Below are 24733 nucleotides of genomic sequence, written 5' to 3'. Positions count from 1 at the left end.
CGCCCAGCTAATTTTTTGTATTTTTAGTAGAGACGGGGTTTCACTGTGTTAGCCAGGATGGTCTCGATCTCCTGACCTCGTGATCCACCCGCCTCGGCCTCCCAAAGTGCTGGGATTACAGGCGTGAGCCACCACGCTCGGCCCTTTTTTCTTTTTTTTGAGAGGAAGTCTCTCTCTGTCGCCTCGTCTGGAGTGCAGTGGTGCAATCTCGGCTCACTACAACCTCTGCCTCCCAGGTTCAAGTGATTCTCCTGCCTCAGTCTCGCAAATAGCTGGGATTACAGGTGCCTGCCACCACACCCAGCTAATTTTTGTATTTTTAGTAGAGAGGGGGTTTCACCATGTTGGCCAGGCTGGTGTTGATGAACTCCTGACCTCAGGTGATCCACCCGCCTCGTGTTTTTTCCATGATATACTGTTTGTACCCTATGGAGTACCTGTTTTTCTACCTAGTTTTGAGGACTAAGACTGAGTATTTTAAATTGCCATTTATATTACTCTATTGTGAGTTCTTGCAGTGCATAATCTGACATTCATTACATCTACTGACTCTCACAGCAATTAGCTTCTTTATGTATGTAAGTATGCACGTGTGTGTGTACTTTTTTCTGTGAGCTTTTCTTCAGAGGTGATTGTTTTCCTATAGGAGCCATAGCTAACCTGAGTTGGAAATGTGTACTTATGAAGTGATGATTGTTGTGTACTATAGAAGATCAAAATCATTTTGTAATTAAAGAGCAATTATGTTAACTTCTCAGCTCCAGGATGATCAACATCACAGATAACAAGACTTGGTACCTAACACTAACTTGGGACAATGGGCATGGGGTTTGGGGTTTCATGGTAATTCCTTTTTTACCCACTACCCCAAGTGAATAGCTAACTTACATAACGATTCCTTTTGTACCCACTATTCCAAGTGGATACCTAACTTACGTAATGATTCCTTAGACTGGTGAATGGGATATTCAAATCCCCACTTCACAGATAGAATGAACATCATGGATTATTCAAGGACATTCAATATTTTCACTGGGCTTGGGCACAGTGTTATCACTCACTCTCATGTGGACATTAAAATGTCAGTAACCAGGCCCTAAGTGCTGTATCCAGTTTGGCTGTCCCAAAGTTGTGTGTCTTTGGTGTCCTCTACTGGCTTTGATTTGGAGGGTTCTCCTAATTCTGACACCTAAATATTACCTTTATTTTACTTTGTACTAACACTTGTTCTAGAATGCAAAATGCTATGCTTTGTGAATTTTTATATGTTTGAAGATGAATTTCTCATATTGGCTCACCCTACCATGTGAATAAAAATATTCTTTTTAAACTATCAATGAGGACATAGGTTTCAGATGAATTAAACTTAATGGCAATTAAAAATCAGATTTTCTACTATGACTTAATAGGAAGTATTGTTCCAGATTAATAAGTTGAAGGAGACTTCTATAGTTTCTAAAAGTCATAGCCAACTGCTATTTGTTAGTGAAGATCCTTATAATTGTTAACATTTCCTCCAAAAAGAAATTTGAAAATCATTTGGAAACTACTAATGAAATACCACAAAATTACAACAAAGAATGTTTCCTCTCGAACCACGAATTAAGGAGGAGGGAACAGAATACTGAATTACGATGGAATATAGAGTAGAAATGCTACCTACAAATTTATATTAAGGAGAAAAAAAATGAAGCCTTTCTCTCTTCATTGTTTTAATTTTCATATCCTTCTCTTGTCTCATTATTCTTGTATATATTTTTTATTGCTGTTGTTTTTGCTTTTTTTTTTTTTTTTTTGAGACAAGGCCTCACTCTGTTGCCCCGGCTGGAGTGCAGCGACACAGTCTTAGCTCACTGCAACCTCTGCCTCCCGCATTAAAACGATTCTCCTGCCTCAGCCTCCCAAGTAGGTGGGATTACAGGTGTGCACCACCATGCCTGGCTATTTTTTGTATTTTTAGTAGAGATGGAGTTATGCCATGTTGGTCAGGCTGTTCTTGAACTCCTATCCTCAGGTCATCTGCCTGTCTCGGCCTCCCAAAGTGCTGGGATTACAGGCATGAGCCACCGTGCCAGGTCTTCTTGTATTTTTAATTCAACATTTCTTCACATTATATTTTATTTGAAACTAAAATTATCAAAATATTCACTAAAGTGACATTTTAAAATAAAATTAGGGTAGTTTTTAGTTTTCTAAAATGTCTATATTACTATACTAATTATGTAGTAAAAAATAAAATTAATGAATTTAAATTTCTGTATATCTTAGATTCTTATTTGACCTGAAAGGATAGCAAGGAATTAAAGAGGACTAAAATGTCAGACTGCCTCTTTAGAGAGAGTATGTCTTAAATGAGTTCATACACTGAATTCATATTAAAAATACGAAGAGAAGAAATAGAAAAACACTAATGACCAGCCACAGAGAACTTGCTATGAGATGATGACCTTGGCTTTTTCAGCCTCATGTATAACTTTGTATTGCAAAGTTTCTAAATGTACAGATATGACAAATATCAGAGAGAATTAATGTAATCTAGTCAGCTTAGTGTCACATGATATTAAAGGCAGTATCAAAAACGGACATGAACCGAAAATTCTTGCTCGTGTCAGAAGACAAAACCAACCAACCAACAAACAAAAATAAATCTGTCCTTCATGGGTTTCTAACAAGTTGGTAATTTATTGGGTAAATTTTATGTCTTTCAAAAACGGATGTTTCTGTCTATGATAGTTAATTTTATGTGTCCATTTGACTGAACCACAGCACCCAGACATTTGGTCAAACATTATCCTGAATTTTCTGTATGGGAGTTTTTGGATGAAGGATACATTTAAATCAGTGGACTTTGAGTAGAGCAGATTGCCCTTCCTAAGTGAGTGGACTTTCTTCCTTCAGTTGAAGGTCCAAATAGAACCAAAAGGCAGACCTCCTCTGAGCATGAGAGAATTCAGTTAACATACATACATATATATACACACACACATACACACACACACATATATACACACATATATATACATATGTATACATATGAGTATATATACACACATATGTGTATATATGTGTGTGTATATATATGTGTATGTATGTTTATATATACACACGTATATAAACATACATATATACACACATATACACACAATATATATACATATGTATATATGTTTGTGTGCATATATGTGTGGGTATATAAATATATGTGTGTGTATATATATATTCTCCAGAGAAACAGAACCCATAGCATATATATACACATATATGTGTATATATGCATGTGTGTATATACGTGTGTGTGTATATATATTCTCCAGAGAAACAGAACCCATGGCATATATATATACACGCATATATATATACACAAACATCCATATATATACACACATATATATATACATATATGTATATATACATATATATGCTATATATGCTCTATGCTATATATGTGTATATACATATACATATACATATATATGCGTGTGTGTGTGTGTGTGTGTATATATATATATATGTGTATATATATATATATATGCTATGGATTCTGTTTCTCTGGAGAACCCTAACTAATACAGTTCTCACAGCTTTCTAACTTCTTATTTTCAGGGCTAAAATCTATGCCTGATCTCTCTTTCCATTTATCTAAGAATGTAAAAGGTAAAATGCTATGAATTTTTGCACAGTCCAGTTAAATTAAAACAAGACAAAAACAAAAATGATAGTCTATAAACAATGCTATGTTAAGAGTAGTGTTTTCACAGTCATATTTTCATTTTCTAGATAACATATTTTTGGATCTAACAGATTTATGTTTTAATTATTTTGAAATTACATCTATTCTAAAATACACATTCATTCCCAACTTTAATGTGTTTTGCATTGTTTAAATTGTTTGGTTGAAATTTTGGTGTCATTCTATTGAATTCACAGAATTAGCAAATGCTTGTCCTCCTTCTTTTATCACTCAAACATTATCTTAATCATAAAAGAAAATTATAAAACCAGCAATGAGTTAAGACATGGGAAACATAATTCAAAACCAAGATGTTTAATATAATAAAATTCCCAAATCAGAAATGTCAGTTCAAATGCCAAATTAAAAATCTTTTAAAGTTGTATCTCTCTGTTCATATACATTTTTAAAAAATTTTCCAAACTGTCCCTTTATATTTTCAAATATGTGTTATCTGTAATAGTCTTTCAACAAATATTCATCACACAACAATCGTGTGTATGGCTCTGGGAAAATGGAATAAAAATAAATTTCTACTTAGACTTTTATATTATTTATTAAGAACAATGGGCTCTGGTGTCAAGCAAGCATGGGCTTGAATAACATGTGTTAGTTATATGGCTGCAGGCCTGGTGCTTCATCTAATAAACTTCAATTTCCACATTGCAAACCAGAGATGATAATGATATATACATGCAGAGCCTCTAAGAAAATTAATAATGACAATGCGCTTAGTGTGCTCAGCCTGGCATCTGGCAAAGTATGCCTGCATCAGTGTTAACAATTATAAGTATGTTTCCTGTCTCTAAAGCTGGTGCTCATTGCACCATCCAATAAATGACTCGATTTTATCTACTACTTGGCTTTGTCCATGCTGTTGTCATTTCCACTTTGTATAAATATCTATTCTGGGGATTACTGAGTTTTTAACAGCTTGTCAAAACTAATATTAAAATAATAGCATCCATATTTTATGAAGATTAGGAATAAATGGAAGACAATGTACTTTATCCTCAGTTAGACAGGATTTTACTTAAGTCCCTCAAAGAAAAAATCAATTTTAATCTTTATCTCTGTAGTGTCTCCTGCTAATATTTTATCAACTCTTAGAAATCCCTACCAGATCTTGTCTACATTTATATGTTACTCGTCACTCTTCATTCTGCATGATTGGGCTTAGTGGAGACCACCTGGGTGTCATCATTGACAAAGGAGCTGTTATGTATTATATAATACAATTTGTCTTCTCAATATTGTCACACCCAGAATATTCCTTTTTTCATTGCATTTCTTTATCACTAATTTTAAAACGAATTCCATTGCTTTCTCAAGAACTCTCTTTACATTTCCCAAAGAAGCACTGATTTTGATTAAGGAAACAAGTCAAGGCACTGCTGAATACAACATAAGAATTACCTCATGGTTTCTCAGTGCCTGTCTCCTATTTAGAAATTCAGCACTGTGTTTGCTTTCTCCAGAGCTGTATCACTGATCATGGCTAGACTGTTATCTATTATGACACTTAGCTATTCTTTGGCCATATTTGCATTTCTTGTATTTTTGCATTGAAAATTTATGTTTCTCTTCAAACGTACTACCCTCATCTTATCTTGATTGCATTTCTTTCATGTATTTTTTCATTTTCCAAGTTCACGTTAAAGATGGTGATTTTATCTTCTGCATTTGTAGCCACCTTCTTGTCCCCTCTTGCTGTTTAATGTTATCTTTGGAGTTAATGAGTACAGAGAATACTCCATCACCTTTTTTCATAATGTATTCTGTTAAATAATTCAGGGATTAACATTAACCACACATTTCTACTAAGAACTTTATTAATGCAATGGTTATTTCAATTAACTTTAATTGACTAAACGGAGCATGAATCCTAAGCTCTTAGTTTTGACATCTTTCCAGTGATGATTACTTTGCATTAACTCTCCACTTACTAAAAATCTGTGTTTAATTATACACCCTAATTTTCAGCACTGTCTGTTACTTGATTTTAACGTGATTTGAATGTTATCTTCCTTTATTTTTAGAAAGTATACATATTATCTATAAGAACGAAGACACAACTGTGGTTGGCTGGTAGGGAAATGGAGTAAAACCGGTAGAAGTAGCAACAGAAACATGTCACATTACTTATTTGCTACCATCTGAATGTTTGTGTTCCCCCAAAGTGTAAATGTTGAAATCTACCCCCCAGTATGACGATATCAGAAGGTGGAGCCTTTGGGAGGTGGTAATGCCATGAGGGCAGAGCATTAATGAAGGAGCTTAGCGGCCTTATAAAATAAACTCCTGAGGACAGTCATTTATAAATTAAAAAGTGGGCTCTTTTCAGACATTGTTGGCACCTTGGTCTTCCCGACTTTGAGAAATAAATGATTGTTGGTTTACACACAACATGTCTGTAGTACATTTTTATTAGTCCTAGTAAACGAAGACAATATTATTTTATTCTTTCAGGCTTATTAATACATTGTACAATGGACTGGAGATTCAAAGATAAACAATATAGGAGAGATGGTGGAGTTGTAAAGATTTTGAGAGATAAATTATTAGCAATGCAAATAAATAAAGATGTGATATGCTCACTCATGGGGGCATGGGTTCAGAAGAGCCCATACAAATAGCTTCTATTATAGAAAAGTATGGAGAGAGCATTCAGGAAAACTTGACCTGGGAACTGATGAATGAATAGAATTGAGTCGTGTGTGTGTCTGTGTGTGTCTGGAACCAGGGGCCAAAAAAAGGTGGTGTTAGGCAGAGGAGAAATTTGGAGAAAGAACTGCTGACCAAAAAAACGTGAATCTTACAAAAAGGACAGAATTAAATTTTGTGTAGATGCTGGGGCACGGCTTGGGGTGTTGTTTGAAAAGGAGACAGGTGTAAGCTCTTGAAATGCCTTGTAAGCTGTGTTGAACAGTACCAACAGTGTCCTAATTTTGCCATCTACTGAGATCAGAAATCAACAACAGGTGTTTTGGTAAGCAATATGATAGTTCATTTGGTTTTGGGCAAGCTGAAATGGAGAAATATATTGTGGTTTCAACAAGAGACATCAAGTATATAGTAGGGTTTAGAAATTTAAAATTTAAGAGAGGAATTGAAGAATTCAGCCTGAAACTATCAATGTGCAATTTGTCAAAAAAGGTGGTGGATAAAGCCATGATAGCATCTAGCTCATCTAAAAATGAGCCTACAACGGAGATTGTCATGAGCAGTAGCAGTGTAAGACCATGGTAAAGAATATGAAACAAAACATGTATTTTTATAATAGAGAGTGCTCAGTTCTGTTCAATGTGTTAATATTGCAAAAGTATCTACTCTGTTATTGTGGGATGTTGGTATGAGACTTGGGAAAGCACATTTTAAGTACAGAAGTGGCATCATAAATCCAAATTGAATCAATAGAATAAATAGTGAAATATTAATAATAGAGACACTGAGTAAAGACAGTTATTTCAGTAAGTTTGATCTTCAGAAAGGGGAAAAATCTCAAAGCCAAAATATCCTTGAGATGTAAGAAGAATTTTATATTGTCAAGTACGGGATGATGAATCCTATTTAAATGCTGAAATGAAGTAAGCTATTGCTATGGTTTGAACATTTATGCATCTACCAACATTTATGTTGAAACATAATTCCCACTGTTGGTGGTATCAAGAGGCAGGGCCTTCTGGGACATGATTAATTCATGGGGGCTCTGCCCTTATGGATTACTGCCTTATAAAAGGGCTAGTAGTTAATAATGTAGGAACTTGTTTGTCTTTCCACCCTTCTGTGACCGGAATTGGTGGGTTCTTGGTCTCTCTGACTTCACCAATGAAGCCACAGACCCTCGTGTCAATATTACAGCTCTTAACGCGGTAAGTCTGGAGTTATTCGTTCCTCCCAGTGGGTTTATGGTCTTGCTGGTTTCAGGAGTGAAGCTGCACACCTTCTCATAAAGTCAGCCTGAACCCAGAGAGACAGCATCAGCAAGGTTTATTGCAAAGAGGGAAAGAACAAACCCACCACAGCACAAAATGGGATCTGAGCAGGTTGCCTTTGCTGGCTCAGGCAGCCTGCTTTTATTCCCTTATCTGACCCCACCCACATCCTGCTGACTGGCCCATTTTACAGAGAGCTGATTGGCCCGTTTTACAGAGAGCTGATTGGTCCATTTTACAGAGAGCTGATTGGTCCATTTTGACAGGGTGCTGATTGGTGCATTTATGGACCTTGAGGAGACACAAAAGTTGTCCAAGTCCCCACTAGATTAGCTAGACACAGAGCACTGATTGGTGTGTTTACGAACCTTGAGCCAGACACAGAGTGCTGATTGGTGCATTTACAATCCTATAGCTAGACATAAAAGTTCTCCAAGTCCCCACCAGATTAGCTAGATACAGAGTGCTGACTGGTGCATCCACAAACCCTAAGCTAGACACAGAGTGCTGATTGGTGCATTTACAATCCTATAGCTAGACATGAAAGTTCTCCCAGTCACCACGCTACTCAGGAGCCCAGCTGGCTTCTTCGCCTAGTGGATCCCTTGCTGGGCCATGGGCGGAGCTGCCCGCCAGTCCTGCACGGCAGCGCCTGCAGTTGTTAGCCCTTGGGCGGTGGAAGGGAGCAGGCGCCGCGGAGCAGGGAGCGGTGCCCTTTGGGGAGGCTTGGGCCGTTGGGGAGCCCACGGCAGGATGAGGGTCCGGCTCGGGCATGGGGGGGGCGACAGGTCCGGAGCCCTGCCCCGCAGGGAGACGGCTGAGGCCTGGCGAGAATTCCAGCGTGACGCCGGCGGGCCAGCAGTGCTGGAGGACCCGGCCTACCCTCCTCAGTTGCTGGCCCGGGTGCTAAGCCCCCTCGCTGCCCAGGGCCAGCGATGCCGGCGGACCAATTGGAGTGCGGGACCTGCTGAGCCGCGCCCACCCGCTACGCGCGCTGTCCCGCCAACGCAGCGCGCAGCCCCGGTTCCCACCCGCGCCTGTCCCTCTACACTTTCCCTCAAGCAGAGGGAGCCGGTTCCAGCCTCCGCCAGCCCAGAGGGCCCCCCACAGCTCAGTGGCGGGCTGAAGGCCTCTTCGAGCGTGGCCAGAGTGGACGCCGGGGCCGAGGAGGCGCCGAGAGCCAGCCAGGGTTGCTAGAACGTTGTCACCTCTCACTTCCATCAGGTAAGGCCATAGCGTTTGCACGTTTTGTCATCTGAGGATGTAGCAGGAAGGTCCTCAACAGATACCAAATGCTAGTGCCTTGGTTTTAGACTGCTCAGCCTCTAAAACTACAAGAAGTAAACTTAAGGTTTTTTGTTCGTTCGTTTATTTGTTTTGAGACGGAGTCTCGCTCTGTGCCCAGGCTGGAGTGCAGTGGCGTGAACTCAGCCCACTGCAAGCTCTGCCTCCCGGGTTCACACCATTCTCCTGCGTCAGCCTCCCAGGTAGCTGGGACTACAGGCGCCTGCCACCACGCCTGGCTAATTTTTTGTATTTTTGGTAGAGAGGGTTTCACCATGTTAGCCAGGGTGGTCTCGATTTCCTGACCTCGTGATCAGCCCGCCTCGGCCTCCCAATATGTTTTCTAATAAAATACGTAGGCTCGGTATTTCCTTAGAGCAGTACAAATGGACTAAGACAGTTGTGATGAGTTAGAATTTAAAGAGAAGAAATAAAAAGAGCAAAAACCTCTGAAAAGGCAAGATGTCCTGAAATACAGAGATTATCTCAAAAAGACACGATACACCTTATCTTCATAAGAAGAGAGAATGGGGGGAAAAAAGAGAAATCAATACAAGTAGGCCTGTGTATTCGACAGCAGGAAGTTGAAATATTTCCTTCCTTTTATTTTGCTGACAAAATAACAACATGTTAATCTGTAAGACAGAAGTAAGTGCAAAAATATTTGGATACTGAATTGGTATGAGAAGCTCTGAAAAACGTACAGTGAGGAATGGGAGAGAACACTGATTAAGGAACAATAGAATGATTGCTGCATAAACTTGGTGCCTCCATTAAATAAATGAGAGAGGAAACCAATTACTGTATGTAGATGGACACTTCATAGACGAGAGTACAATAGTTTTCAAGGAAACAGCAGCAATTGCAAACGTTACTAAATTATATAGTATTTATCATGGGGTTTGGGGAGTAGTGTGTTCCTGGGGGTTCCAGTATGTTTAAGAAAGACTTTTAGAATGAACAAGAGATTGACAAGATTATTAAGTCCCAAGAGGAAATATGGATTAGACAAGCATCCTAACCTCCATGAACTGCTCCAGGCCTGACAGGAAGAAGAATAACTACAATGTACTAACAATCACAAATATAGTAGCTAAGATACATATGTCATACGTTGTCATATTCTATGTAAATTATCTCATATAATCCTCTCTGCAAAGTTATACAATAAAATTATCATTTTCTCCATTATGCAGATAAAAACAAAACAAAACAGAAGCAATGGCAGAAACACAGGATAAGGCCTCCAAGTCAGGGCATTCTGGGATGTTTTAGTTTATTGGATATAACGGTGATATTTATATTAATGTAAGCTTAGGGGCATTAAGTTTGCTGACTGTATCTTGCTTACCATAAATAAAACTCAATCATCTCTTCTTCAAGGGAAGTAGCATAAATTGACCTAAATAGTTAGTTTTCCAGCTTAAAATTCAAAATTGGTTTTCATATTAGGTTTGCATAGTCTCCTTGTAAACTGACAACCAATCAACTAAAATTGAAATTACCCTAGGACATCAAATATACGATACAGGAAAAAGAACTAAAAGCCAATAACTAAAACTCTAATTTGGAAAAGAAAGATTAAGGCACATACTGCATTTATGGACCCAAGAAAATGATCAAATCTCCCAGGTGGAAGGAGTGAAAACTGTAAGGTTAATTTCTTAACTAGTCCATCTGCTAGACTCTTATTCTATGCTGGTATGACTCTTTTGTCCAATGTGCTTTATGGTCCCTAACTTTGTTCCCTGGAGGACTTTTGCTTATATATTTCATTGGCAAACTAGAGTAAAAGAAAGCCTTGGAAAAACTTGAGATTGTACTCATCTAGGGATGATGGTAATAGCAAGTGTCAAAATGAAGAGATTGATTTCTCTGACAAAAATATTAATTGACAAATTGTGAGGTTCTATTGGAAATTACTGTTAAAGGAGCACAATGTTTTAAAAATTGCTTCTAAGATTTAAACAAACCATGTAGTAGAATAGCAATGACACCAAAAGTAGCAGAGCTTTTTTCCTCTCCTCTGAAGAAATTAGTCTGTCCAGCACACAATGTGAGAAAACAATGGTATTCCAGAAATAAATTTGAACTTTGATTATTACCTGTGATTAATATACTTAAGTAATCAAAACTACCATGATCTAAATGTAAAACACAAAACTGTAAAACTCCTAGAAGGTACCACAGGAGAAAATCTAGATGACCTAGGGTTTGGTGAAGACTTTAGATACAACACTACAGGCACAATCTATGAAAGAAATAATTGAAAAGCTGTACTTTATTAAAATTAACAGTTTCTGCTATGCAAAAGACAATGAGAATAAAAATAGAATCTACAGACTAGGAGATAATATTTGCAAAAGACATATTTGAAAAATAACTTTTCCAAAATACACAACATTTAAAACTCAACAGTAAGGAAACAAACTAACCAATTAAAAAATGGGCTAAAGTCCTTAACAGATATGTCAGCAAGGAAGATAGACATATGGCAAATAAATGTAGTAAATGATTATCCACATTATGCATCATCAACGTAATGGAAAAATAATAAAACAATGAAATATGATTACACACCTGTTAGAATATCTAAAATCCACTGCACTGACAACATCAAATGCTTGCGAGGATGTCGAGCAACAGGAACTCTTCTCCATTGCTGATAGAAATACAAAGTGATATAGCCACTTGGGAAGACAGCTGGCAGTTTCTTACATAATTCAACTTACTCTTCCCATGAGATCCAACAATCACTCTTGTTGGTATTTACCCAAAGGAGTTGAAAATTTATATCAACAAGAAAACTTGCATACAGATATTTGTAATGGCTTTATTCATAACTGCCAAAACTCGAAAGCAACCAAGATACCTTTCAGTAGGTAAAAGGATAAACTGTGCTAAATGCAGCCTATGGAATGTTATTCAAAACTAACAAGTAATGAACTACAGAGTCATGAGAAGACATGGAACAAAACTTAAATGAACATTACTAAGTGAAAGAAACCAGTCTTAAAGGCTACATACTTCATGATTCCAGCTATATGACAGTCTGGAAAAGGCACAACTATGAAGACAATAAAAAGATCAGTGGTTGCTGGGGTGTTGGTGTGGGGAGGGAAAGATGATCTGCAGAGCACAAGGAATTTTTAGGGAAGTGAAGCAACTCTGTGTGATACTACAATGGTGGATACATGGCATTATAAATTTGCCCAATTCCATACAGTGTACAACACCAAGAGTGAAGCCTTATATTAAGTATATCCTTGGATAATAATAATTTATTAATGTTGATTGTTCCTTTGTAACATGCAGCACTCTGGTGGGGGATGTTAATAGGGGGAGGCTACAGATGTGTGGAGGCAGGGATTATATGAGAAATCTGTGTACCTTCTGCTCAATTTTGCTGTGAACCTAAAACTTCTTTTAAAAAAATGAAGTCTTTTACACTGTTGGTGGGAATGTAAGTTAGTTCAACCATTGTGGAAGACAGTGTGGCGATTCCTCAAGGATCTATAACTAGAAATACCATTTGACCCAGCAATCCCATTACTGGGCATATACCCAAAGGATTATAAATAATTCTACTATAAAGACACATGCACACATATGTTTATTGTGGCACCGCTCGCAATAGCAAAGACTTAGAACCAACCCAAATGCCCATCAGTGATAGACTGGATAAAGAAAATACGGCACATATACACCATGAAACACTATGCAGCCATAAAAAAGAATGAGTTCATGTCCTTTGCAGGGAAATGGATGACACAGGAAATCATCATTCTCAGCAAATTAACACAAGAACAGAAAACCAAACACTGCATGTTCTCACTCATAAGTGGGAGCTGATCAATGAGAACACATGGACACAGGGAGGGGAACATCACACACTGGGGCCTGTCAGGGGATGGGGGACAAGGGGAGGGATAGCATTAGGAGAAATACCTAATGTGGATTACGTGTTGATGGGTGCAGCAAACCACCATGGCACGTGTATACCTATGTAACAAACCTGCATGTGCTGTACATACAGCCCAGAACTTAAAGTATAAAAAAAATTTAAAACATGAAGTATATTAAGCATGTAAAAAATGCTACTATAATCTTAAATACGTTACAATAACGTGTCTATAAAATATGAGCCGAGCACACTTCCACTGTGGGACTCTTCTAGCTCATATGAATAAAGTATGTGTATGTGTGCATGCATTCACATGCAACTTGCAAAGCCAACAAATGAATTCTGAAATTAAGACTTTGGCTGATGGTGTCTTGAATGTTATTTCTCAAATGACTATGCAATACTTACCAATTTAAACTCCATTTATAATTTTTCCTAATTCTTTGTCAACAAACAATATTATTGATTCTTTTATATTTGTGCATACTCTAATGTCCCTTTCTGATATATTTGTGAGATCTATTCATTAGCACTGGGAATAACTATGCCCCTCCTTGTTTTTTTGTGCTAGTACACTCTACGTTATTTGTTTCCCTATTCAATTACAGATGTTAGACATTTGTATACTTTATGGTCCAGTTAACTCAATTAAGTTTTCAGCTGGTTGGTTTACCTATCCCTTTGTATCATGAAACTTTTATAACTATATTTGGATTCCCATCACAGAGTGACATTACCTACTTGAATAAACTTAAGAACATATGATTAAATCATTGCAATTTTATGGATTGTTGGTTCTGTTTGTAAGTAAGGTTACGTATTTTTCCCTTTTCTCTCAATATTTCTCTCTCTTCCATTATGCATTTAGACCTGCTGTGTTCTGTGTTCACTGGTTCTGGGAATGGGTGTGACTCTGAAGAAAGCAGGAAAGAACCATTAATAACTTTATAGAGATTTTCATGCTCCAGAGTTATAAATAATACACCCAATGTCGCTCATGCCCTGAAGCCTGACATGGGAATAACAGTTACTCTCCTATGAAAAATAGCCATCATGCGAAAGGATCAGATTAGTGGCAGCCCACACAGATGAGTGAGGAAGTCTCAGAGGGCTCCCATGTGCACAAGCTATTTGAAGGAGAAATGGAACTATGACATTGCAATCATGTTCCAGATTATTGATAACTGGGGTGAGGGGTAGCAGGGAAGAAAGGAATCCTGTTGTTTAATTTGAGTGTGATCACCCTAGAAGAATGGGGGTTCAAATTATAATTTAACTTGAGTTATGAAAAATGTATATATTTAAAATATTTAAGTTTATGGTTTCTCATCTGTTGTGAACTGAAAAACAAAGAGAGGGAGGAAGGAAGGAAGGGAGGAAAGGGGGAGGGAGGGAAAGAGATAAAGAGAAAGAGAGAAAGAGAAGGAGGGAGAGAGAAAGAGAAAGGGAGGGAGGAAGTAAGAAAGGAAAGAAGGAAGGGAGGAAGGAGGGAAGAAGCAAGGAAAGAAAGAAAGAGAGAAGGGGGAGGAAGGGAAGAAAGGAAGGGAAAGAAGAGGCCCTCAGTTATTGGTCTTATCTTCATTCTCATATTTTAGCTGTTATATATTTGACTTGTTGATTCACTATTCATTGAAATAATCTAGCAATAATAGTATCCAATTGTGTACATGAGCTTAATAGGTGATGCAAATAAGTGAGGCTAGCAGGCCATGAAGTATTACTTTTTAATTTTATTTTTTATTGTTTTCAATCCTGCTTCTTCTGTAGAGAATTTTAAGTGACAGCAATGCTGGAAGGGACAGGAGGAGGGCAAAGATTGAAAATCCTTTTGATGGAGACTATAGTTTCTTTGTTCTAGCTAGTTATTGCATGATGAACATGCAAGCCATATATAACTAGATGTTTCTTCAGAATAAGCTGGAAATGCTCTTTCTTTATCCCTAAATTGACAATATTGAAAACACTGTACAAGACAAAAGCATACCATGTCTATAGTTTTCATCCTGCTTTTGTATACCATTTTGTGTTCTCTGCCTTTAGAGTATTTATTTTCCAACTTATATACAGCATGGGAAATCTGTCATATATATTACGAGGTTGCCAAATAAATAGAATAACCAGGAATCTTCTGGTTGAAGTGCTGAAAGGGAAGTGAGTGTTCTCACATCCCGCACCTTTCTTTCCACCATGGGTGCCTCCAAAGAACAGAAATTCAAGGTCACAGGCCAAAAGAATTCCATGTTGTTGTTTCTAGAAAAGCCAAATGAATAAACTATTGGAGTAAACAGCTCTCAAATCAAGAGATTAAAAAAGCATTTATATAGAAACTTGGGCATCCAGTAGCTTCAATGCTATTAGTGAACTTTCAAATACTTTAAGCTATTTAACAGACAAACATACTTTAAAAAATATTGCGACTGTGGAATCCTATCAAAATCCTTAGAAATCACTGTGCAAAGCAGTGGAGAAGTGATATTTTGCTTTATTTTCTGACACTCGAGTAAGTCCTTTCATTATTTTTAGAAGACCTTGCCCTGTATTTTATACTTTACCTTTTCTAACATGTGTTATTCCCTTTTCCAATTTAATCATCACCACATCCTGAGAGGTAAGACAAAAATCCTTATTGGCACTTCATTTTTAGCATTCTTTTTTCTCATTTGCCTTTGTCCAGGGGCACTAGAAATTTCACAATTCCCTGTATTCAATGAGAAGCTCATAGTTCCTTTTTTACTCAGCATTCACATTCAAAAAGTCTGTGCTGTTTCTGTGAACTTTTGGAAAATTGGCTATCCTTGATTTCATTATCTTAGAACAGAATATATTAATTACATATTAAATAGCATATTAACTCTTAACCGAATATATTAATTACATATTAAATAGCATATTAACTCTTACAAATAAATTACTGTGATTTTAGAAGCTACTGCTTATCATATTGTCTCTGCAGCCTTTTAGAGGCAATGATACTACAATCTATGTATTAGTAACACCAATGGCAAGGATTTCAAGATGTGGCCAACCAGAGGGCATATTGCTTAAAAGCCCAGGATTTTAGCTTACTTCAGACAGTGCTACGTAGATGACACACAGTCAGTATAACCTGATCTTAGCTCTGAACTCCAGACAACTCCATGGGAAAGAAGCTAATGTCCTTGCTGTAACACATCAAAAACTGCGATCTCTGAAGGATGTCTACACCGTCACAGCAAGTCATGGGGGAATATTCTCTTGGGTCTGTTAGCTGTTTTAATTTTAATAATTCAAGTAAATGTAAGATTTACAGGATTGAGCTAAAACAGTTTGCCTACTGTAGCGACTGGTGTTTCCGAATATGGAAAATATATTGTCAAAATATATTTCTTTCTTTCACATTGTAAATTATATGGATGGCTCACCAGACCATAATTTATTTGCAAACCTAATTAGTTTTTAGAATTTACATCAAATATGCATTGCTTAAAAACATGGCTAGTGGATCTAACTATTTTACATAGATATTATGCCAGAAGGCATATTATAAAAAACATTTAAACACTCCAATCTGGATAACAATGAAAAGTTTTCTACTTAAAATTTATCTTATAATATCCTTAAATTATCTAATCTTCCATCATAAGAATGGCTTAGCTTTACTAGTTCAAGGGCTATCTAAGATAATATAAGAGGCAAGCTTTATCTTTAGTTTATATTCTTCCTCATTTGTCATTAAACATCTTATAAACCTGCCATTTTTATCTGGCTTTAAACAGTAAGTGGAGATGTCAGAAAATACGAATAATAATTACAATTTCAGATTCAAATATTGAAAACAGAATGTCATTTTTTTCTTTTTCTCCTGTGGAATTATTATTCAGAAAACACTTCAGGTATTAGGCAATCATCCATTAATTACCTAGTGGTTGTTATTAACAAAATGCTTTTTTTTTTCTAAAGAAACTATTGATTTTGTGAAAGCATGTTAAACATTTAACACATTCTTTCATTCCTGGATTCAAAAGTATTTATTGAGTGTTCACTATATGCCAATCACTGACTATTGTCAAACCATGTCCATATGAGGAGGAATGAGTCACCATCCTTAACCTCAAGAAAATTATTCCCTGGTGAAGGAGACAAATATATGTACGTTATAGCACAGCATTCTTGGTGCCAAAAGGAGTATGAGTGTAGTGGTATGGTTTCTCTATGAGAAAAAAATGCTGGCATTTGCCTTGGGAATTACTGTTAATAATATAATATAAATCAGCCAGTGGGCAAAGTGGTGAAAAGCATTCCAAATAGATTAAAGACACAAAACAATTAAAGATCACTGAGAATTCAGAGAACTGTAAGCACTTAAATATTACTCAGGTGCAGCATGTAAGGCTAGAAAACTAAGTGGAGTTATATTTTAATAGCCTTGTAAGTCAAGCCACATTTTACCTTGTAGGTAATAGCAGGCCATTACACTAGTGACTCCTAATCTAGAGTGTGCATTTATTTACCTTCTAAGTTGAGAGAGAGAGAGAGAGAAAACGCCTAAATTGACATTCTACTTTAGTAAGGCTGGAAGAGTAGTGTTTGGGAACCAGTATTGATCATTATCATTATTATTTTAATAACCTTCATCAGGGGTCCTGATTTGGGCTGCTGGCTAAAACTCACATCATTTAAGGGTTTTACGACAAGGGAGTAGCATAATTAGATGCTTATTTTATAAAGCTTATTTTGGTATCTATATCAACAGTGTATCATAGGGGAAGTAAGCATAAAGACCAAAAGACCAAATAGAAAGCTATTGTACCTGTGCAGGTGAGAAGTTATAAGTATCAATCAAAGTCTATAAACAGGAATTGGAGGCTGGGTGTGGTGGCTCAGGCCTGTAATCCCAGCACTTTGGGAGGCAGAGGCAGGCAGATCACCTGAGGTCAGGAGTTTGAGACCAGTCTGAAAAACATGATGAAACCCCGTCTCTACTAAAAATACAAAAGTTAGCTGGGCATGGTGGTGCACGCCTGTAATTCCAGCTACTTTGGAGGCTGAGTCAGGAGAATCGCTTGAATCTGGGGACTGGAGGTTGCAGTGAGCCAAGATTGCACTCCAGCCTTGGCAACAAGAGCAAACTCCGTCTAAAAAAAAAAAAAGAATTGAAAATTAAGGAGGCTCACAAAGATAGTACCTATTTTTTATACATATATATTCCCATTTATAAATATATATAATATATATATTTATTTTCTGACACATATATTATATATATTACATATGTGTAATTTCTGACACGTGTATAGTATATGTTACATATATGTGTAAATATATATATTTACAAATGGGAATGTATGAGAGTGCTTATTTAAGACAATTCTAAATTTCTGATACAGACAGCTGGAAAATTAAATGTACAATAAATTTAACTTGGAAATAATTCATTAATTAGAAGTTGGCATTTTAAAAGATCTCGTTTCTGTTATATATTACACGTGTGTGTTTGCCACCAGTTATAAATAGAAATTATTAACTAGAGGTTTTATTTGAAAAATAAAAGGAGTCTGGAGTCCCAAAACAATTAATAATTATCTGATATTCAATTATATTGCTTATTTGGTGAAATCTAGATTCTTCTGTCAGCATGACTCCCTGTATTGGACAGTCATTTGATTGAGTACAGGATCTGATACCAGGTTAGAGAACATGGAGGAAAACAGAAATGTTAGTAATAGCATCTGTCCTAACTACTTAATGGGAAAAGACACAGATTCGCAGCCTGTTTATTAATGACATGTATGTAGTCTATGTTCAAGAACTAAGGGTCTGATGTGGTGGCCTGCACCTGCAGTCCTAGCTGCTAGGGACGCTGAGGCAGAAGGATGGCTTGTGCCCAGGGATGGAGGCTACAGTGAGTTATGATTGTGCCTCTGACTGAAGCCTGAGTGACAGAGCAAGATTCTGTCTCTTACAACAACAGCAATAAAGAACTAAAAAATTGTAATCGTGTGTGGTAGCCATTTCCATTTGAGGAAGGGAGTGCTTGGGAATCCCATCATCCACAGCCAGTATTACCTAATATAACTCTTTTCACAATAACTCTTCTAGATAATCTCTGGGCAGTGGCTTGCTCATCAAGAGCCAGCATTCTTGCCATGGCTGATGTTTCTCCAATCTCTACCAAAGGCTTTTCTATTATTTTACTGTTTTTAAATGTATATTTTACTTCAGTAACTAAGGTTTTTCAAATATGAATCTAATTGGCTAAATAATTGCCTCTCCAGTCAATTCTTACTTGTTCTATCCCAAGGAGATAAATGTGATTTAAAATATCATAGAGTCCAAATGCTAAGAAATACATTTCAGAATAATTCCATTTAGTCTCTTTGCCTTTTGTAACACTTTTTTTCACTCTCCTAGGAAACTTCTTTTTTACAAATAAGAGGCATACTTCTTTTTCCATTTTCTACTGTGGTGTTAAATATAATGGGGTGGGATGCAAAATATATAAAGAAAGTATTTTTTATGTTATTATTTCTTCATAAAATTCTAGTATGTTATTATACCTAAAAGTCAGTTTTCTAATGGTAGTATGTTACGTAATTTGGATATGCTGAATGAAAACTTAAGATGATATATACATTATTCAATGTATGGGATTTAAAACCATGCCATGTCTAAATAATTTAGAAACCTCATTCTTGTAGCATTTTGGATTAAAATATAAGAAACATCCCCAGCATAATTTAATAGTGCATTTTTAAATTCAAGATCTAAATTCAACAAAAGTTAGAAAAATATAAAAATTATTTCTATTAAAAAGTAGACTAACCAGAGTTAATAATCAAGAAGGGTAATTCTAACATCAATCAATTAAAAATAGTATTTTCCATGAATCATATCTAGGCCATTTTTCTCCAAAAATTTCATATATATATTTGTATATATATAAAATATATTTGTGTATTATATATATGTATATATATACACAGTAAACTTTGCATAGCAAAAATTTTTAAATATGCAGTGTGTACACATTTTTCCCAATGCCTGAAGGCACTGAGATAGAAACCTCACATTATCCATAGATTTATCTTTCTATGATGAATTGTTGACTATCACAGATTTGCATTAAACATGGGAAAATCTAAAACAAGATTCATAACAATGCCACATACTTACTGAATTTTTGCTACAGTAAGTTTAATGAATGAATCTCAGACTCTGCAGGAGGCAAATGTTTCAACTCCTCCATGTCTTTCTGAGAATAGCTTAATCTCAATAAAAGAAGCAAATTGTAGGCACGTCTGGCATGAAACAACACATGCACTACAGCCCTCAATACAGTAAATCACTTCAAACTGGGCACTGGCATGAGTCAGGTGTTGACAAGAGTTCTTGCAAAGCATATACACTAATAGAATGAACAGTTATTATCAGAGTTAGGTAATCTTCAGACAGCAGTATGCGTGAGAAGTATTACTGCTAACTTTCATTGATGTTGCAATGTCTGAAAAAACTGTAATCAAGTTAAAGCTGTTCACACCCTCCCCTAGAAGTGTATCTTTTAAGTCTTCTTTACAATTATTGTGTTGTATTCCAGGATTCTAGATCTCACGTCTAATTTTGGACAGATTTTAGTTCATTATACAAAGCATTAATGTGAATTGCTTCTGTGTTCCCTTGATTTATAATACATGGCTTTATATTAACAGATGTAGAGCACTCTGTCTATTGAAACTCAAACAAGACAAAAATAATATATGGAACTTGGTGGATTTAGTTGGGGAAATGTACATATGTTTCTGTTTTTTATTTGCAATATACACATAATATTTCTAACTTACCTGTATCAGCTGACTCTAGTTGTCTTCCAGCCTGCCCATCTCAACAATTGTATTATATATATTTTTATCCTAAAATAATTATATTCTATTTTTATCCTAAAATATATTCTATATCGAATACATTCTTTATCTCTATATAAAATATATTCTTATCCTAAAATGATTAACATGTAGTATAAACAAAATGTTTAAAGTGCTGTAAAAATGTGAGAATCAGAAGTGTTTTAAAATTATGTTCAATGTTTTATCAATATGCCACTATTTTAAAAGTATCATTTAAATTTGTATTATATTTTTATATGTATTTACAAGACCACACAAAGTGAAGAGTGTTTCGAATGGATCCCAAGTAATTATTTTAAAACTTTTGCTTTTATGCTTAAATAGACAAATCAGAACACATGTTATTTGGTCAAATATGTAATAAGACAAATGTAATTACTAAAGTAAACAGGGCTTTACAAATCTTATTTTTTTTTCCTTGTGTAGCTAGTGCCTGGATTCAGTATTTCAAAACTTTGGGAAAATTGTTTAGTTTTACATAATATACTTGTAAATACTTGTAATATAATAGTAAATACCTGTAAGAGCTAGTTTCCTGTTTTTGTATTTATGACAATCACTGCTTAGTATCATGATAGTCATTAATGAAAAATACAACACATTTTTCTTTCTTCTTTATTATTAATGTATTTAACACCATGGAGTTGTGAGTTGAACATAAACCAGGAACTTTGAAAGAATGTAAATATAACAGAACAACAAAATGCCTTAAACATAAGCTTTATAAAGTCAAACTGGTGATAACATTCTGTATTTGTGTTTTACCCACACTACCTTCTAAGGAAAACCATTCATTATTCCCTCCCCTGTTCTACATGGGCGGCACCCTCAATGGCCAATTTTATATCATTTAATCCATATCTTCTCTTTTATGCTCATAATGATCAGACCAGAAAGTGGATACATTACTAAGTTTATGGATATAAAATATATTGAAAATGCTGTCATCATTAGATAAAAGATATCATTTATGTAGATTTTCATACTTAAGGATTTATACGAAGAACATGTGAGGAATTTGCCTCCCAATGGTGCAGAATCTTCTGCAGGGTCTTGAGTTAGAAAAATAAAGACAATTATGGAGCATATGTCCCTGAAGGGTGGGAAACCACCTTGCCACCTGTTTGGATTCTGAGTGGCATTGGCATTTTGAGGTCAGGGATGTCAAATGAGGGTAGGTTGAACAGAGCAGCTTCAAAGAGAAATTTTTCTGGTACAATCAGTGAAACAACTGCTGCCTAGATGAACTCTATTCCTTATAAAAGCAATCTAACTCTATAAAGATTGATACAGTCACATCCAGTTAAATTTGATGATCATTAGTTTGTGCTGAAGTAAATCCAAAGTGACCGACCAACTTAAGGTCTCAGAACAAAAAATGCCAGCCTCAGGTATAAGTGAAATTCTATGGAGAAGCATTATCTTACAGAGTAGCTCTCCGGCAGGCAGAATCCTAAAAAATCAGATGTGTTATCTAAAGAACTTAATATACTGTAAAACACACACACACCAAAAACAAATGAATAAACAAAATGGAAGAAAACAAGAGAGGGAGGAAGGAAGGAAAAAGATAGAAAGCCCATGTAATTAACTGCCTTACTAGATACTTTATCTTGACAGATGGTTATTTTAGAGAGGCAGCCAGAGCTTTGTGCTGTAAGCTGTCCTTTCTCTCCTTCCTTAAAAAGGAACTGCTTCTGCAGTCTTGCTGCTCTTTTCTAATTATTTTATATGGTAGTGTTATTAGTGTTAACATTCGCTATTTATTTCATAGGCTGCCAATAATTAGAAAAGATGTCTAAATGTAATTCATATGAGCTACGAAACTATGAACTATGAAAATGGTGAATATGACTTGAACTTTTGGGGCTCTAAAATTAAAAACACTTCAAATGGCTGTGATACTTTATATCCGTATATATTTCTCACTTTTTCTTAAGAAAGGGATATGTATGTCTTTGGTGGTATGCGTGGTGGTGAGATCAACATTTAGGTAGAAGTATATTGGTAATTAGAAAATAAAAATGTACATAATAATGATTAAAAGTTAAAATGTTTTGAATTAATCTCAATCTCATTCATACACCTTCCTAATGTAAAGCTGTTGAGCTGCTGCTCCTTTAACTAGTCACAGTTTTAAACAAGTCATCCTAGCACCAGAATAAACAATAAAGAGCAATGAATCTGAAGACTACCCAATCATATATGTGGACTCTATCACCTTTCTTACAAAATGATATAGCTTAATTATTCCCAATGTTTTCTCCAAACTAAGAAACAGATATATTATGGCAGTGTGTTGCTGGGGTTGTAGCAGACAGACTATGAGGACGCAGTGAAAGCAGAATGCCATGATGAGCCAGGTGCAAATTAAAGCAATGTGGGGAAAATGTTGTGCCACGACTCACAAAAGCTGAAAGTGAACTAAGTTGTGAAAAAAAAAAAGAGCATGCAGGATATAGTTGGGTCATGCAGACCACGAAAAATGGAATTTCATGGGTTCTGGTTCTCTGGTTGCCATAGTTGCTTTGAAAACCAGAAGTTGCTGCACTGTGAATCTCTGTGAGGCCAGGCTCACTATGAGTAATGTTCTGGAATAGGCATAAGAAGCTGCCTCTTCCTTATTTAGCATTATGCAATCCAAACAACAAAACCTATTAATCACTATTTCTTGAAACCAAAAAATAATAATAATCAACAAATAAAAGCAAATTGAAGCAAGTGTGCTGTAGAGTGAATTCACAACTGATTTATGATTATTAGGAGGTAGGAAACAAATCAATGAGAGAGTGATATTTGAGATGAGTCAAGTAAAGATTGTAGAGATAGTCAAGGCAAAGAAAACAATCCAAGTAAATTTATATAGCGTTCTGAAGTTTAGGGACTTAAAATGACTTTAGTGTAGCTGAAGTACAAATTTCTAGATACGGCCATTTGAAAGATGTGTTTAGAGATAGAAACATGGGTCAGATGATGGAGGGGATTATATTCCATTCTCTGGAGTTTGTATTTGATGTCTAAAGTAGGGATTATTCACATCTCATACAGGAAGTGATCTGTCTAAATATGGATTGGAGAAAGACCCTTCGAAGAGCCCAGTGAAGAATCCAGAAAGGTCACTCTAGTCTCTTATAGTACTCCAGGTTATAGATGGATATATTAGGTAGGTGCAAAAGTAATTGCAGTTTTTTGCCATTAAATGTAATGGCAAAAGAAGTTAGAACTAGCAGGCTGAGTAACTGGCTAGATGTGAGAAGTAGAGTAAATAGCGGGCCTAGAATGATATTCAGGTTTTGCAGTTGACTGAATGAAGAGAGAGGCTATTCTCAAAGACTGTGAGTAGAGAAAATTAGATTGGGAGGGAACTAGGTCAAGCAGTAACAGGTATGAGTTTGGCCATGTGCCAGTTGTGGTGCAATACACTTAATTCCAAGTGGAATTAAGCTCAGTTATAGCAAATGTTCTGCTTGACATTTCTGCTGAGATATCAGTTACACATCAGCATACCCTGTTCACAGCTGAAATCCTCATTCTGCTTATTTTTTCATTACCCTAAATGGATATAATGTCCATGAAAATAAGGGCTGCATTTGCTTTGTGGACCACTCTATTATCTGCCCAGCATTGTACCAAAGCCCCAAATATCCATATAATAAATCTTTAAATGGTAAGTGAATAAAAGAGATAAAGGCTGAAATTAGAAAGTTGATTGTTACCAGGCTAGAGATGGAAGCTAAAACTTTAGGTGTAAATGAGATTGTTCAGGAATTAAGAATAGTGTGTTCTATGAGGCAAAACAAGATAATATTGTTACATTTCTTTTCCTCCTAGAATACCTGGAATGTAAATCCTAAGGTTAAGGATTCATGAGCATAGGATATTGAAACACGTATCTAATGAGCATCAGACAGTGTGCTAGCCACTTTACATATATATGACCCTCACATAAGGTCTCCAAGACCCTCATCATGTTTTCTTTGATTAATTCATACAAATTTTA

This window comes from Hylobates moloch, unplaced genomic scaffold, assembly GCF_009828535.3.
Source record: "Hylobates moloch isolate HMO894 unplaced genomic scaffold, HMol_V3 SCAFFOLD_14, whole genome shotgun sequence".
In the NCBI taxonomy this organism is placed as follows: Eukaryota; Metazoa; Chordata; class Mammalia; order Primates; family Hylobatidae; genus Hylobates; species Hylobates moloch.
This window is presented reverse-complemented; position numbering follows the sequence as displayed.